The sequence below is a fragment of the Rousettus aegyptiacus genome, unplaced genomic scaffold, assembly GCF_014176215.1.
Source record: "Rousettus aegyptiacus isolate mRouAeg1 unplaced genomic scaffold, mRouAeg1.p scaffold_m13_p_10, whole genome shotgun sequence".
Lineage (NCBI taxonomy): Eukaryota > Metazoa > Chordata > Mammalia > Chiroptera > Pteropodidae > Rousettus > Rousettus aegyptiacus.
Window position 1 is genome coordinate 47374694 of NW_023416285.1, and position 16135 is coordinate 47390828.

A 16135-nucleotide genomic window follows, 5' to 3' on the forward strand; every position below is an offset into this window, starting at 1 on the left:
GAAATTTTTCATAATAGTTAAAAAAAAAAAGAGACAGGATGTTTTTTCCCCAGGTAATTCCTCTTCTCCCTTGCCGTCCAACAATCCCACCACCACAACCGAGGATTATTATTTTATAAGACACTGTTACTGGTTATCCAGACTCACAATTTCCCCAAAGGCACTGTAAGTCTCTTGCCACAGAAAATGTTTATGGTATCCTAGATACCTACAGCTCTAACATCCCAACTCGCGCAAGCACTTGTTTATGAAAGACTGGGCTTTAGCAGTGTTTACGCCTATCGAATTTGTTTTCCTAGAGAATGGAGGAAGAGAGATGGAAGTAAAGGGTAAAATTACCCATGGTCTTTTTGCATTGTGTCTATCATCAGACATCAAGCAATTCAACGAGAAAATACCAAGCTGTCAGCAACTTCTGGTTTCAACCACTGTCAAAGAAAACAATGTCATTTGAAAACTGTCTTCAAAATAAGTGGAACAAGCACTTATTTAGCTGTGGGATTTGAGCCAGATGAAAGATCTGCCTAAGCGATGACCCACCACTGGCCTATGGTACATCAGAGTTTTATAACTTTAGGTTAAGGCGATAACTCCAGGAGTTCCTTTTGAAAGTGAAAATATCCCTAAAGAGGATTACACTAACATAAATGCTTGCCAGTTTTGGGATCTGTAAGTGCTATCTAGTACAATGCAATGAAAGAATGAGTCAGGTACATCTGACTGGGTGGAGAATAGGAGGAAGGGGAGTTGGAAAGAGAAGGAAAGAGCACAGCTTTCATACAGCCCTGACAATATGCAAAGCATTTCCATTATTTAACTCTCATTACATCATGAGGCAATTTAACTGTTATTCCCATTCTATAAATGAGGAAGAAGTGAAGAACTGAGAAAGAAGGAACACAGCTAATCCAATAACACAAAGCCAATAAGATGAAGCCAGAGGCTTTTTTTCTGGTGTATATAAACCTACTGTATTGACAGTCATATGAAAGTACAGCACAAAAAATCATGTTCGGTATATAATACTTGATAATAATAAACAACTAGGTCACTGGTTTATGCATTTACTATATTATACTTTTCATTGTTAAAGTGTATTCTTTCTGAAAAATCTCATGTTCTAATGATTTTTATACTCACACCTGTCCTTGTTAGTTATGCCAGAAGAAAACTCTAGGTATATAATTACAAATGGAAGGATCTGGGAATAACATTAAAATTTAGAAGGAACAGAAGGAAAATAGGGTAATCAAGAGAAATAACACCCTTCCACCCTCAGAGTTTTATTCTTGGTAGAACCTTACACTTAATAGTCAGTATTTCCTATATCGAAGGGCCCAATAGGTCAAAACTATGTTTAATTTAGACTGCACAGTACCTCAGAAAATTGTGATACTTCAGATGACAATCTAGATTTTTCAGTTTCTCCTGAAAAACTTGGAAAGAAGGAAACAGTGGGCCCTCATTCCTATATGACATCAATCAGATGGAGCTGTCAATTGCTATACCCTTTACAGAGCATGTGCTCTGCGCAGTTCATCACAGCTCCCTCTACTCTCAATAGTTTCAATGCACCCACTTCACTCTCCTATAATATCTTACCTGGCTGGCCTGTTGCAGGCATCTGAGTTTGAAACCCCTAGAACAGGAACTTCTAAAGACATACTCACCACAATATTTAAACTTGTTATTCAGTTCCTCTCTCCACAACTAGGTTGTAAGTTCCATAAGATGGAGACTGTGTATATCTCATTTATCAGAGTATCATCAATGCCACCACCTTGCCTGGCACTCAACTATCTGTTGAGTGAACGACTTAACATTAATAAACTGGTTCTACTGGAAGTAGTTCTAATTGATAAGCTATAATTCCTACGTTGGTCCTCTGTAAATAAAAAGCAATCTCTAAATCATCATTTGCTGTTGGTGTTAACTATAGTACTTCTAATATACACTACAAATTCTGAAAATAGAATTCCATTTCTTTACTATATAAATCATTCATTCATTCATTCAACAACATATATTAACTACACGCAGGTGCCAAGCACTGCTCAAGATACTGGGTGCTGGGAACAAAACTAACTAGAGGTTTACTCCTTTCCTCCAATGCGGCTGACTTGCTCCTGTTATAGAATTCTACCATAAGGAAATTGTTAGTGAAGATGTGGAAACTTCTATTTCCAGCAATATGCAAATGATCAGGTAAACAATGCCACACAGGATAGCATTTTGTGTAGGCATTTTTAATGTATACCTATAAACATCTAACAGACTAGATACAAAATAATCTCCACTGGCTTCAGGATACCATGTTTCTGTTTTTCAGCCAATAAAATTCCTTTTTTGGTAAAATAATTTGAGATGAGTTCCTCTGTTTGCAGGTAAGAGAGTCCTAAACAGGTCCTAGAAGCCGGCCATCATTTGTAAGATTACTTACATATGTATGTAAATATCACATATTTCTCATTAACTGAGAACTATGTACAGTCATGCGACACAATGTTCAGTCAACAATGGATCATATATACAAATTTTTAAGGGAGCTGAAAAATTCCTATCTCCTTGTGACATCGTAGCCTTCATAACATCACAGCACAAGACATTACTCACATGTCTGGTGATTCTGGTGTATATAAACCTACTGTATTGACAGTCATATGAAAGTACAGCACAAAAAATCATGTTCGGTATATAATACTTGATATTAATAAACAACTAGGTCACTGGTTTATGCATTTACTATATTATACTTTTCATTGTTAAAGTGTATTCTATCTACTTATAAAGAGTTTGCCGTGAAACAGTATGCCATGGTAAGCCTGCAGCAGCAGTCTCACACATCTCAGGTTTACCGTGGCTCTCGATAGCATCATTCTCTTGTGCTTAATTTACTCTCATGCTGTTTTGTACAGTAACACGTTGTAAAGACTTGTAGCCTACAAGCAATAGGCTATACCGTAGAGCCTAGATGTGTAGCAGGCTATACAATCTAGGTTCGTGTGAGTATAATCTATGATGTTCTCACAACTGCAAAATTGATTAACAATCCACAAGGCATTTCTCAGAATGCATCCCCATGGTTAAGCAGTACATGACTATATAAACAAAAATCAATGATTAGCATTATGATATACCTCCTGTTTGGGGGGTATTAAGTAATGGTAAGATAAAATAAGCTAATACCATATAGATAGTGTCCTATAACAATACAACTTTAGGACCCAGTTTATACTAAACAAATTATATATTTGCATATGTAGATATTATGTTCAGAAACTCAAACATAAATATTATCACTAAAGTTATTAACACTGATTTTTCACATCATTTTCATACTCTAACACAATTCTCTAACATCTCTGTTTGAAACAGAGGCTATCATAAATTCTTTTCAATATTTATAATGTGGGTAATTTCCCACTTCTTGAGATTAGAATTTCGAAAAAGTCATGAGTTGTCCCTAACCAAGTTAACTGAATGAAGAGAGATCAAGTTTTTGAAGGATTTCAAAGTTTGCGGGAGGAAAAAAAGTGTGAAAATAATATATGACAAGTCAGCAATTAATCAGCATATTTTATAAAACGGTCCTGAAACTTCTTACATAACTTCTAAAATGTGTTATAAGAAATGTCTTTATCAATGGGCAAAAACAGAACTTCTTATTAGATATTACTTGGTAAAACAACACTCATTTATTTGTAGATTTATCAAAAATACCAAACTCATTACTTTAAACACACATATATACCAATTTTTAAATTATTTTTATAAAATTCAGAAAGACGTCCCTGCTACGTTTAAAATTAAGTAGTCTTGCATCTGTAATCTCCTGATCTTATTTTGTACGTATATATTCTAGTATATTTATTTTCACTTGCAAATATCTAGCAATACATATAACCACAAATTCACAATTACACATAAAATTCATAATTAGCAGAAAGTGGGTTTTAGAAACATTCCTGCCACTAAATACTTAGTCAAGTATTTACTGTCATAAATCCCTCTAGGCCTCAGTCTCATTTGTAAAACTATGTTAACAACTACAGATAATCTCCAGGGATTCTTCAACACTAGAGAATTAGAGATAAAAAGTCTCAAATGCCCCACAAGCTAATAGGAAGTATAGATAAACAAAACATAATGAGTAGAGTAAAAGAGTTATGTTGAAGACATATGGAAACAAAAAGAAGTTATAGTATATGGAAGAGAATATAAAAAGGTGTCACTAATGAAGTAATAAATGAGCTGAATCTTGGAAGAATGTGTTGTAGTTTCCCAAGAGGTAAAAGCAAAGCATGGGGGGGAAACGGGTATAAAAATATTTGGGTAGGGGGGCACTTCCAAAATAGAAAATTAGTGACCTCCAAGAATCTGTTCCTTCATAAAGCAATGAGAACACTGGCAAAAAATTGCCAGTCAGTTTTTTCAAGACTCTAGAAATTACCCAAAGACTTACAACAATTCAAGGAGCTTTTATCCAAGAAAGAAATGAATGAATCTCAGTAAGAACAGTGAGCCTTATGACATTTTAATTTGTCCTATTTCCATCATTCTCTCCCAACTCCACAGTAGTCTTAAAAAGACAGAGCTCAAGACCACAGTAACTGCAAAAACTACTAGCCTAGCAAATACTGGAGGAAACAAAACATGCTTGGACTCACCAGAGTCCAAGACTCATCACTATTAGACCTGTCAGGCTGTTCCCCTGGAAACCTTCATTCTCAGACTTGGTCTTTATTTGACCTGACTCAAAATTCAGACTATGGGAAAAGCCCTCTAGTCAGAGCATCTGTTGAAAACAATCAGCAGCAACTGCATTAACATTGCAACTGTCTTTGGCAGTGATACAAGTTGGGAAAGAACCAAATAACTTACACAGACTACTTGGGAATAAGATATCTAAAGAGGACTTTGAAAAACTGTCATATTTCAGGAAATCTAGAGGGCCACGCACATGCCCAAAAAGATCTGAGGAGACCCTACCCTCTCACCTCTGGCTGATACTGAGGCTCTGCATAAGAAGGAAGTGAAGGTGAAGCAGCAGAGCTGTAAAGAGCACTGAATTCACGCCAACACATACACACAAAGCCCCTCAGCAAAAGCTGAAAGATTTAATAGTTCCAGGTGTTGGAAGGAAATATATGTCCTATCATTAGCTGACCACTAACATAACTGAGCAGACTTCAGTGGCAATTCATTTAAAAAAAAAAAAAATCAGACTTTACCGAATCAGTTCAAGAAAGCCACTAAAGTAAACAACAACAAAAGCAAATCCTGTAAAGATACCTGATTTCTAGAGATCCCACATTATATTATTTAAAATGTCCAGTCTTCAACAAAAAATTATGAGCCATGAAAAGGAACAGGAAGTTATGGTCCAAATTGAGGAGGTAAAAGCAGTCAAGAGAAACTGCCTCTGAGGAAATACAGATGTTGGATATAGAAGAAAAAATATTTGATCATCATTACAAATACAATCAAAGAACTAATGAAAATCATGTCTAAAATATATATAAATATATAAAAATGATATCCCATCAAGTAGAAAATATCAATAAAGAGCCAGAAATTAGTTTTAAAAACTTTAGACTCAGAGACAAGTAAGCTGAGATTAAAAGATGGTAAAATATATATCATACAAGAAGTAATCAAAGAAAGAACTGGAAAGGTTATACTGACACCATATAAAATAGGCTCTAAGAAAATAGTTACTAGAGACAAGAAAGGGCCTTTTATAAAGATGAAAGAGTTACTCTATCAAGAAAATATAATTATAAACATATATGCACTTAAAACAAAGCCCCAAAATGCATGAAGCAAAAACTGACAGAATGGAAACGAGAAATTGACAAGCAAAAGTTGGAGAATACTGAACTTTCAATAACAGATAGAATAAGTAGGCAGAAGACCAATAAGAAAATAAGACTTGAACACTACTAAGCAACTAGACCTAGAAGACATTTTAGAACACTCCCCACAACAGCAGCAGAACGCACCTTTAACACGTACATATGGAATATTCTCCAGGATAATCATATCTTAAGCATAAAATGAGATGAGTACATTTTAAAAGACTGAAATCTTACAAAGTATGTTCCCAAACATAATGGACTAAAACTAGAAATATAAAAGGAAATTTGAGAAATTCACGAATATGTAGAAATTAAAGAACACACTCAAATAACCTATGGATCAAAGAAAAAAAAATCATAAGGTAAATGAGAAAATAAGATGAACGAAATGAAAAAGAAAAAAAGAAAAAAACCCAGCATATCAAAACTATGGGATGCAGTTAAAAATAAGTTCTTGGAGGAAATTTATAGCTGTAAACACTGAAAAGAAAGATCTCAAATCAATAACCTAACCTCTTACATTAAAAATCAGAAAAAGTGAATACATTCTACTCAAATAAAGCAGACAGAAGAAAACAATTAAAATTAGAGTAGAAATAAAGAACGGAAAAACTAATAGGGTAAACCAACAAATGCATGTAGGAAGAGACTCAATTGAGTGGCTTCAGGGTGAAAACTAAAAGGACAACCACCACTGTCCACGTGTTGAGCCCTTCTCCCATGTATTTAGTGGGTGGGTGCCACGCTCCCTACATTGAGTCCACCTCCAGCATGGCCAAATCTGCATCTACATTGGCCAAGTGAAGTCCACTGGTTTCACCCTGGTGAATCCCTGGGATGCTGCCCCACCAAACTCACACAATGCTGGAGGCTTTTTCAGAAATTGGTAGCCAGCGGCAGCCAGGATTGGCTCATGCTACAGACTCACTTAGACAACTATTGGGGGTCCTCCTGGAGCTGATCTCTGCTCTGAGCCTTTTGAGTGACCCAAAGCTTAGCACTGCGCCAAATATGAATCTACACTAACCTGGTAAACACCACCCATCCCATCCTGGTGGCTCCCTAAGATCCCATCCCTTCCAATTTGAGTACTGCTGGAGGCTTTTCTGGCCATGGGGGAACAGCCAGTGTTGGCCTGTGCTATAGACTTTCTTGGACAACTCTTGAGGTCCATGGGCCCCAGGTGGGCAGTGGCTGGCCTCAGTGTGCTCTGAGCCTTTTGATTAGCCCCAGGCTCAGCTCTGATGCCAAATCTAAACCTGCACTAACCTGGTGAACATCACTCACCCCACCCTGGTAACTCCCTGCGACCTTGCCTGAAGCTCTTGCAGCAGCTGAGCATTATGGGCAGCCGGCAGGTGGAGGCAGGCCTCAAGGTACCCTGGGCCTTTTATAAAACTTCCCCAGGCCCAGCACTATGGCAGCAGGCCTTGGTTCACAGTGTGACCTCTCCCACGCACCTCCAGGTCCAGAAGAAGCAATAACGAACCATGAATCACTTTGTAGCTCCTACCAGGTATCCCTGGACAAATTACAGGCAGCCACTGACCATGAATTGCATGGGAGCCCCGCTCAAGAGGCCCCCAAACCAACACACCTCGTGGCCAGCTGCAGACCATAATTAAGCACCACCCAATTAGCCCCACAAACAGCATACCCAAAGGATGGTCTCCGCAAACACCAGGGCCCACTGGGGCAAATCCTGTTCTGTGAGACCAGCCGTGCATAGCAGCTCATAAACTGTGGTCATGGCTAATTCTCACAGCCAGTAAATTTGAGGGTCAATCCCTCCAATCCCCACTGACATGCAAACAGCAATCGAGGCTCAACTACAACAGGAGGGCACACACAACCTACAAAAGGGACACTCCTGTAGTACCCAGCTTAGATAACCAGGAAGACTGTGCTACTGGGCCCCACAGGACATCTACTATGTAAGGCCACCATGCCAAGACAGAGAGACATTATCAGGTCTAAATACACAGAAACAGCCGCCAAAATGAGGAGACAAAAACTTATCCCAAAATAAAGAACAGGCGAAAACTCCAAAAAAAGAACTAAACAAAACAAATGTAAGCAATCTATCAGAAACAAACTTTAAAAACTGGTTATTAGAATGCTTAAGAAACTTAGAACTTCAACAAAGAAATAGTAGGCATAAAAAAGATCATAGAAACCATAAAAAAAAGCACCAGTCAGAAATGAAAAATAAAATAACTGAAATGAAGACTACACTAGAAGGAATCAACAGACGATTAGATGAAGCAGAAGATAAAATCAGCAATTTGAAAGCCCACACAGCAAAAAACACCCCATCAGAATGGCAAAAAGGAAAAAAAAATCAAAAAAAAAATTAAGATAGTTTAGAAGACCTCTGGGACAATATTATATGTAATAACATTCATATCATAGGACTGTCAGAAGGAGAAGAGAGAAAGCAAGGGATTGAGAACCTATTTGAAAAAATAATAACTGAAAACTTTCGTAATCTGGCAAAGGGAATAGACATACAAGTTCAGGAAGTACAGAGTCCCAAAGAGGCCATACCAAAACACATCATAATTAAAACACAGAAAAGTAAAGAAAAAGAGAGAATCATAAGAGCAGAAAGAAAAAGGCAGTTAGTTACCTGAAAAGGAGGTCCCATAAGACTGTCAGCTGATTTCTCAACAAAAACTTTGAAGGCCAGAAGGGACTGGCACAAAATATTCAAAATGATGAAAACCAAGACCGACAACCAAGAGTACTCTACCCAGCAGGGCTATCATTTAAAACTGACAGAAAGATAAAGAGCTTCCCAGATATAATAAAGCTAAAGAATTTCATCATCACCAAACCAGTATTACAAAAGTATTAAAGGGACTGCATAAAGAAAAATAAAAGAACATAAATGTGAATAATAAAATGGCAATAATTATATACATATCGATAATCACTTTAAATGTAAATGGATTAAATGCTACATTCAAGAGACATCGGGTAGCTGAAGAGCTAAGAAAACATGACCCATACCTATGCTGTCTACTAGAGACCCGCTTTAGATAGAAAGACACACAGACTGAAATTTAAGGGATGGAAAAAGATATTTCATAAAAACTGAAATGAAAAAGAGCTTCTATCAGACAAAACATATTTTAAACAAAGGCTATAATAAGAGACAAAGAGGGATATTACATAATGATAAAGGGATCAATCTAACAAGAGGAAATCTACAGCCACGCTACCCTGAACATGCCCAATCTCATCTGATCTCAGAAGCTAAGCAGGGTCGGGCCTGGTTAGTACTTGGAGGGAGACCACCTTGGAATACCAGGTGCTGTAGGAGTTTAAAAAAAATTCGACAAGAGGATATAAACTTAGTTAACATTGATGACCCAACACAGGAGTATATAAATACATAAAGCAAATACTGACATAAAGGAAAAAAATTGACAGTAATACAGTCAAATGAGGGGACTTTACCAACCGATATCAACAGATAGATCTCTCAGACCAAAAAAAAAATCAATAGGGAAATAACAGCTTTAAATGACAACATAGACCAGATCAATTTAATTGATATTTTTAGTGTTTCGTCCCAAAGCAGCAGAATATATATTCTTTTTAAGTGCACACACATTTTCCAAGACAGACTACATGTCAGGCCACAAGTTTCAAAAAATTTAAGATGAGTAAAATCATATCAAGCATCTTCTCTGGCCACAATGCTATGAAACTAGAAATCAATTACAAGAAAAAAAACTGAAAAACAGCAAAACACATGGAGGCTAAATTACATGCTACTAAACAATGAATGGGTTAACAATAAGACCAAGAAAGAAATCAAAAAATATCTTGAGAAAAATTAAAACGAAAATATGATGACACAAGATCTATGGGACCCAGCTAAAGCAGTCCTAAGAGGGAAATTCACTATAATACAGGCCCACTGCAAGAAACAAGAAAAATCTCAACTAAACAATCTAACTACACCTAATGAAACTAAAAAAAAAAAAAAAAAAAAAGGCAAAATGCAGCCCAAACAGTAGAAAGAAGGAAATAATGAGTATTTAAATGGAAATAAAATAGAATCTAAAACAAAACAAAACAAAACAAAACAAAACAAAAGATCAATGAAATCAAGAGCTGGTTCTTTGAAACGATAAAACAAAATTGATAAACCTTTACCAGACTCTCCAAGAAAAAAGAGAGAGGACCCAAATAAAAATTAGAAACAAAAGAGAAGTGACAACTGACACCACAGAAATACAAAGGATAATAAGAAAATACTATGAACAATTATATGCCAACAAATTCAACAACTTGAAATTTGTGGCCTAACATGTAGTCTGTCTTGGAAAATGCTGTCTGTGCACTTAAAAGAAACATATTATCTTCCAGGACTGAATCAGGAAGAAACAGAAAATCTGAACAAACTGGTTACTACCAACAAAATCTAATTAGTAATCAAAAAATTCCCAACAAACAAGTGTCCTGGACAAGATGGTTTCACAGGTAAATTTTATCATTCAAAGAATTAATACTTATCCATGTCTAGCTATTATAAAAGCTTCAAGAAGATAGAAGGCACTCAACTTCATTTTATGAGGCCACTATTACCCTGATTCCAAAGCCAGGCAAAGACATTACAAAATAAAAAAATTATAGACTGATATCTCTTATGAACATAGATGCAAAAATCCTCAATAAAATAGTAGCGAACCAAATTTAGCAAGAAATTAAAAAGATCGTATGCCATGATCAAGTGGGATTTATTCCTGGGATGCAAGGTGGGTTCAATATCTGCAAATTAATCAATGTGATACATAAACAATATGAAGAATAAAAGTCATATGATCATATCAGCAGATGTAGAAAAAGCATGTGACAAAACCCAGCAGCCATTTATAATGAAAACTCAGCAAAATGGGAATAGCAAGAACATACTTCAACATAATAAAGGACATGTGTGACAAACCCACAGCTAACATCATATTCAATGGGGAAAAGCTAAAAGTGTTTTCCTTACAATTAGGAACAAGACAAGGATTTTCAATTTTACCACTTTTACTCAACATAGTATTGGAAGTCCTAATTGCAACAGACAAGAAAAAGACATAAAAGACATTCAAATTATAAAGAAGTAAAATTATCATGATTTGCAGATCACATGATACTATATAGAGAAAACCCTAAAGATTCCACCAAAAACTGTTAGAAATGATAAATGAATTCAGTAAAGTTGCAGGATGCAAAATTAATATTCAGAGATAGGTTGCATTTTTATACACTAACAACAAATTATTAAAAAGTAAGAAAACAACCCTATTTACAATTGAAGCAGAAAAAATAATAAAATAAAACACCTAGAAATAAATTTAATCAAGGGGATAAAAGACCTGTACTCGAAAAACAATAAGCCACTGAGGAAAGAAACTGAAGAAGATACAAATAAATGGAAGCATATACCATACTCATCGACATGAATTAACTTCGTTAAAAAGTCCATACTACCCAAGCAATCTACAGATTCAATGCAATCTCTCTCAAAATACCAATGGCATTTTTCAAAGAGCTAAAACAAATAATCCTAAAATTTATATGGAACCATAAAAGACTTCGAATAGCCACGGTTATCTTAAGAACAAAGGTGGAGGATCACAATACCTGATATCAAACTATACTACGAGACTATAATAATCAAAACACCATGGCACTGGCATAAAGACACATAGATTAATGGAACAGAAGAGAGAACCCATAAGTAGTAAATTCATGCCTATATGGTCAATTAATCTATGATAAAGTAGGCAAGAAAATACAGTAAGATAAAGACCATCTATTAAATAAATGATGTTGAGAAAACCAGACAGATACATGCTAAAATAAAAAATAAAACTAGACTATCTTCTTACACCATAAACAAAAATAAACTCAAAATGAATTAAAGATTTACATATAAGACCCAAAACTCCTAGAAGAACACATAACCAGTAAACTAACTGATATTGCTCTTAGCAATATTTTTTTTCTGATGTATCTCCTTGGACAAAGGTGACAAAAGAGAAAAATAAACAAATGGAACTACACCAAAGTAAAAAGCTTTTGCACAGCAAAGGAAGCCATCAAAAAAAAAAAACCAAAAAAACAAAGACAATCCACTGAATAGGAGAAGATATTCACTTATGATACATCTGATAAGAGGTTAATAGCTAAAATTTAATAAAGAACTCATACAACTCAACACCAAAGAAACTAACGATCCGGAAAAAAAAAATGAGCAGAGGAAGTGAATAGATGTTTCTTCAAAAAAGACATACAAATGGCCAATAGACATATGAAAAGATGCTCAACATCACTGATCATCAGAGAAATGCTAATTAAAACCACAATGAGATATCACCTCACACCTGTCAGAATGATCATCATTAACAAATCAATAAATAAGTGCTGGCAAGAATGTAGAGAAAAGGGAACCCTCATGCACTATTGGAAGGATTGAAAATTGGTGCAGCTGCTATGGACAACAGTCTGGAAGTACCTCAAAAATAAAAAATGGATATACCTTTTAACCCAGCAATTGCACTTCTAGGTATTTATCCCAAAACCAAAACAATAATTTGTAAAGACCTGTGCACTCCTATGTTCCTGGCAGCACTATTCACAATAGCCAAGATACAGAAGCAACCTAAATGCCCACCAATAGATAATTAGATAAAGAAGTTATGGTTCATATATATAATGGAATATTATTCAACCATAAGAAAAAAGAAATCTCACCATTTGCAACAACATAGATGGACCTAGAAGGTATTATACTAGTAAAATAAGTCAAACAGAGACAAATATCATATGATCTCATATATGGAATCTAAAAAATAAACAAAACAAAAACAAAAACAGACTCATAGATGCAGAGAACAAACTGATGGTTGCTGGACTGGAGAGGGGTTGGGGAACTGGATGAAAAGATGAAAGGATTCAGCAGTACAAATTGGTAGTAATGAAATATGCAAGGTGATGTAAAGTACAGCACAGGGAATATAGTCAGTAATATTGTAATATGTATAGTGTCAGGTGGGTACTAATCAGGCAGGATCACTTCTAAATCATATGTCTAACCACTATGCTGTCTGCCTGAAACTAATATAATATTGAATGTCAACTGTAACTGAAAATTTAAAAAAAAGTTTAACAAAAGAGATAAAACACTTGTATACCAAAAACTACAAAACATCATTCAATCATAAACTAGAAGAATGAATTAAGATGATAATGTCCTCAAATCTCCTTAAAAATAAAAATAAAGAAAAACAAACACCTAATATCCCTAACAAATCCTTTTTTCCACAGAACTGGACAAGCTCTTCGCAAAATTTATATAGATATGCAAGGGACCCAAAATACCCAAAACAATCTTGAAAAGAACAGTCAGAGGACTGACATTTCCTAATTTCAAAACTACTGACAAAAGCTAGTGCAATAAAATGTGGTACTGGCTTATGGATAGACATATAGATAAATGGAACAGAACTGCAGATCTAGAAACAGGCCAATACATTTACAGTCAGTTAATTTCCAACAAGAATACCACCACCATTCAATGAGGAATGAAGATTCTTTTCAACAAATGGTGCTAGGACAACTGAATATTCACATGAAGTCAGATCTGTACCTCACATCATATACAAAAATTAACTCAAAATGGATGAATGACCTAAAGAAAAGGCTAAAATTTCTTAGAAGAAAACACAGGTATAAATCTTTGTGACTTTGGATTAGGCCAAAAAATAAAATAATAAAAAAAAATAATAAGCACAAGCGACCAAAGAAAAAATAAACTGGAATTCATTAAAATTTAAAGCTTTTATGCTTCAATGAACACTATTGTGAAAGTAAAAAGATAATCCAAAGAATGGGAGATGACATTTACAAATCCTATATCTGATAAAGATCTAGTAACCAGAATCTATAAAGAACTCTTACCACTGAATGTGAAAGAAAACGAATCCAACTTTTTTAAAGAGCAAAAAATTTTAATAGAAATTTCTCCAAAGAGATATACAAATGACCAATAAGAACATGAAAAGAAGTTCAACATTATTAGTCATTAGGGAAATACAAATCAAAACCATAAAGAGATACCTCTTCACACCACTAGGATGACTATGATCAAAAAGACAGGTCACATGTAGACAAGGATATGGAGAAAGTGAAAATCCTCAAAAATTGTTGGTGAGAATATAAAATGATACAGCCACTGGGGAAAACTTTGGCAGCTCCTCAAAAAGTTAAACATGAAGTTACAATATGGTCCAGGAATTCTATTCACAAAAATACCCCCAGGAGAACTTAAAAGATTCACACAAAAATTTCTATATAAATGTTCTTAAAAGCTTTATTTCTAATAGCCAAAAAGTGGAAAAAAACTTATGTCCATCAACTGATGAACAGATATACAAAATGTGGTATTACCCATATAATAGAATATGATTCAGCCATAAAAATGACATGTTGATACATGCTAAAACATAGATAAAACTTGAAAACATGCTAAAAAAGACACGAAAGTTAGATAACACATGATTCTATTTGCATCAAGTATCCAGAATAGGAAATAGTTACTGATTGCAAGGGCTTGGGGCAAGAAAGGAGGAATGGGAAATGACTACTAGTGAATACAAGGCTTTTTGGGGGGTTGATGAAAATGTTCTAGATTTAATATAGTGGTGCTGTTTCAATATACTAAATATGCTAAAATCACAAATTTGTACACTTTAAATTGAATTCTATGAAATGTGAATTATACCTCAATAAAGCCCTTATTTTAAAAATTCAGAATATGTCCAAGGAACTACAATCAGCTCCACATAGCTGAAGCTCAGGTCCCAAAATATAAAGTAATAGAGTTAGACATGATTCTATCATAAAAGGTCATTGCTAAAATGTTTGAACTTTGTCCTGTAGGACATGAAGAAACCATTAAAAAAAAATTTAAGCAAAGGCTTCAGATATGCATAAGGAAGTAATTCCCTAGTAATTATGTTCTTCTACAAGAACAATCAAAAGAAAAATGGGATAAAAGGAAAGATTTCATTTATGATAGCAATAAAAAATAAATAAAAGCATCTTAGGAATAAATGAAATAGAAAATGCATAAAAGCTTTAGGAGAAAAATTATAAAACTTTAATATAAGACAAATAAAACTTAAATAAGTGGAGTTAGTTTGTTTGTTTAATGGAAAAGAAGCCTCCATAATATAAAGTTTCAATTTCTCACATGGTAGTTGATAAATTCAGTTTAATTCAAATAAAAATTCCAATAGTTTCTCAAGGAATCAAATCTCAGCAATTCTAAGATTCGCATGAAAGTGCGAAGAATTAAGAATAGCTAACAGTTTTTAAAAGGAATAAGATGAAGTAGTAGGTTTAGTCACTTCACCAATTATCAAGGCTATAAACTTTGATGAGATTATATGAAAATGGCATAGAAATAAATGACTGCAGAAGAACAGAGCAAAACTCAGAAGCATTTATGTATCAAAGCTATTAAAAACTGATAAATGACATCAGAAATATTACGTATCATTAGGAAAAAGATAAGTTAGTCGATTACATTTTTTCTGAACAACTGGGATAGATAAAGGGATTTGATCTCTACCCCATAGCACATCAAACATAACTCTGATGGCTTAAAGGTTTTAAAAGAAAATGTTGGAAAAATGTATGCATAACTTTGAGGTAGGAAAGAATTTCTTCTATTAAATATAAGAAAACACAACTCAAAAAGATGAAACTAATAAATTCGAAAATGCCGAATAAAATAATCACTGAGGCAGATCAAGAAAATTCCTAAGAGCTATACACAAGAAGAAAGCATGAATCTATAAGCTGCACTAGAGCCAACGGCCAAAACTGGAAAAGGGAAGAGAAAGGTCACAACTGGACCACCACATAAAGCCGGGACCCACAAAGCACTTAGCCCTCAAAGTAAAATAAAAACCAATCCACCCTGCAGACGACACCAAAGAGATAACATGCCTTGGCCTTGGCTCTGAATAAAATGGGAGTCTCCTGAGACTTTCTAAACATGACCCTAATTCTCAAGAAGTTGGAATTCAACTACCTGGATCAACAAAAAAAATACTAAGCCGACAATTTAAAATAATCCCAGGTCGGTATACCCAGGAGTCTAGTAGAGATACACTCAAATTTTCTCTAGAGGAAGGCACTCAGACCTCCAATTGGTGAGATTCTATAAATTGTGAGCACAGAATAAACAAAAAAAAATTTTAAAG

The 16135-nt window shown here is 34.8% G+C and overlaps 1 protein-coding gene and 1 pseudogene across 2 annotated transcripts in view; one reads left to right on the forward strand and one right to left on the reverse strand.

Moving 5' to 3' along the window:
- Window positions 1–16135, reverse strand: part of BMP2K (BMP2 inducible kinase) — a 112591-nt gene that overhangs the window by 75061 nt on the left and 21395 nt on the right. The gene's annotated exons all lie outside the window — the stretch shown is intronic.
- On the forward strand, window positions 9066–9183 carry LOC118608982 (annotated as a pseudogene).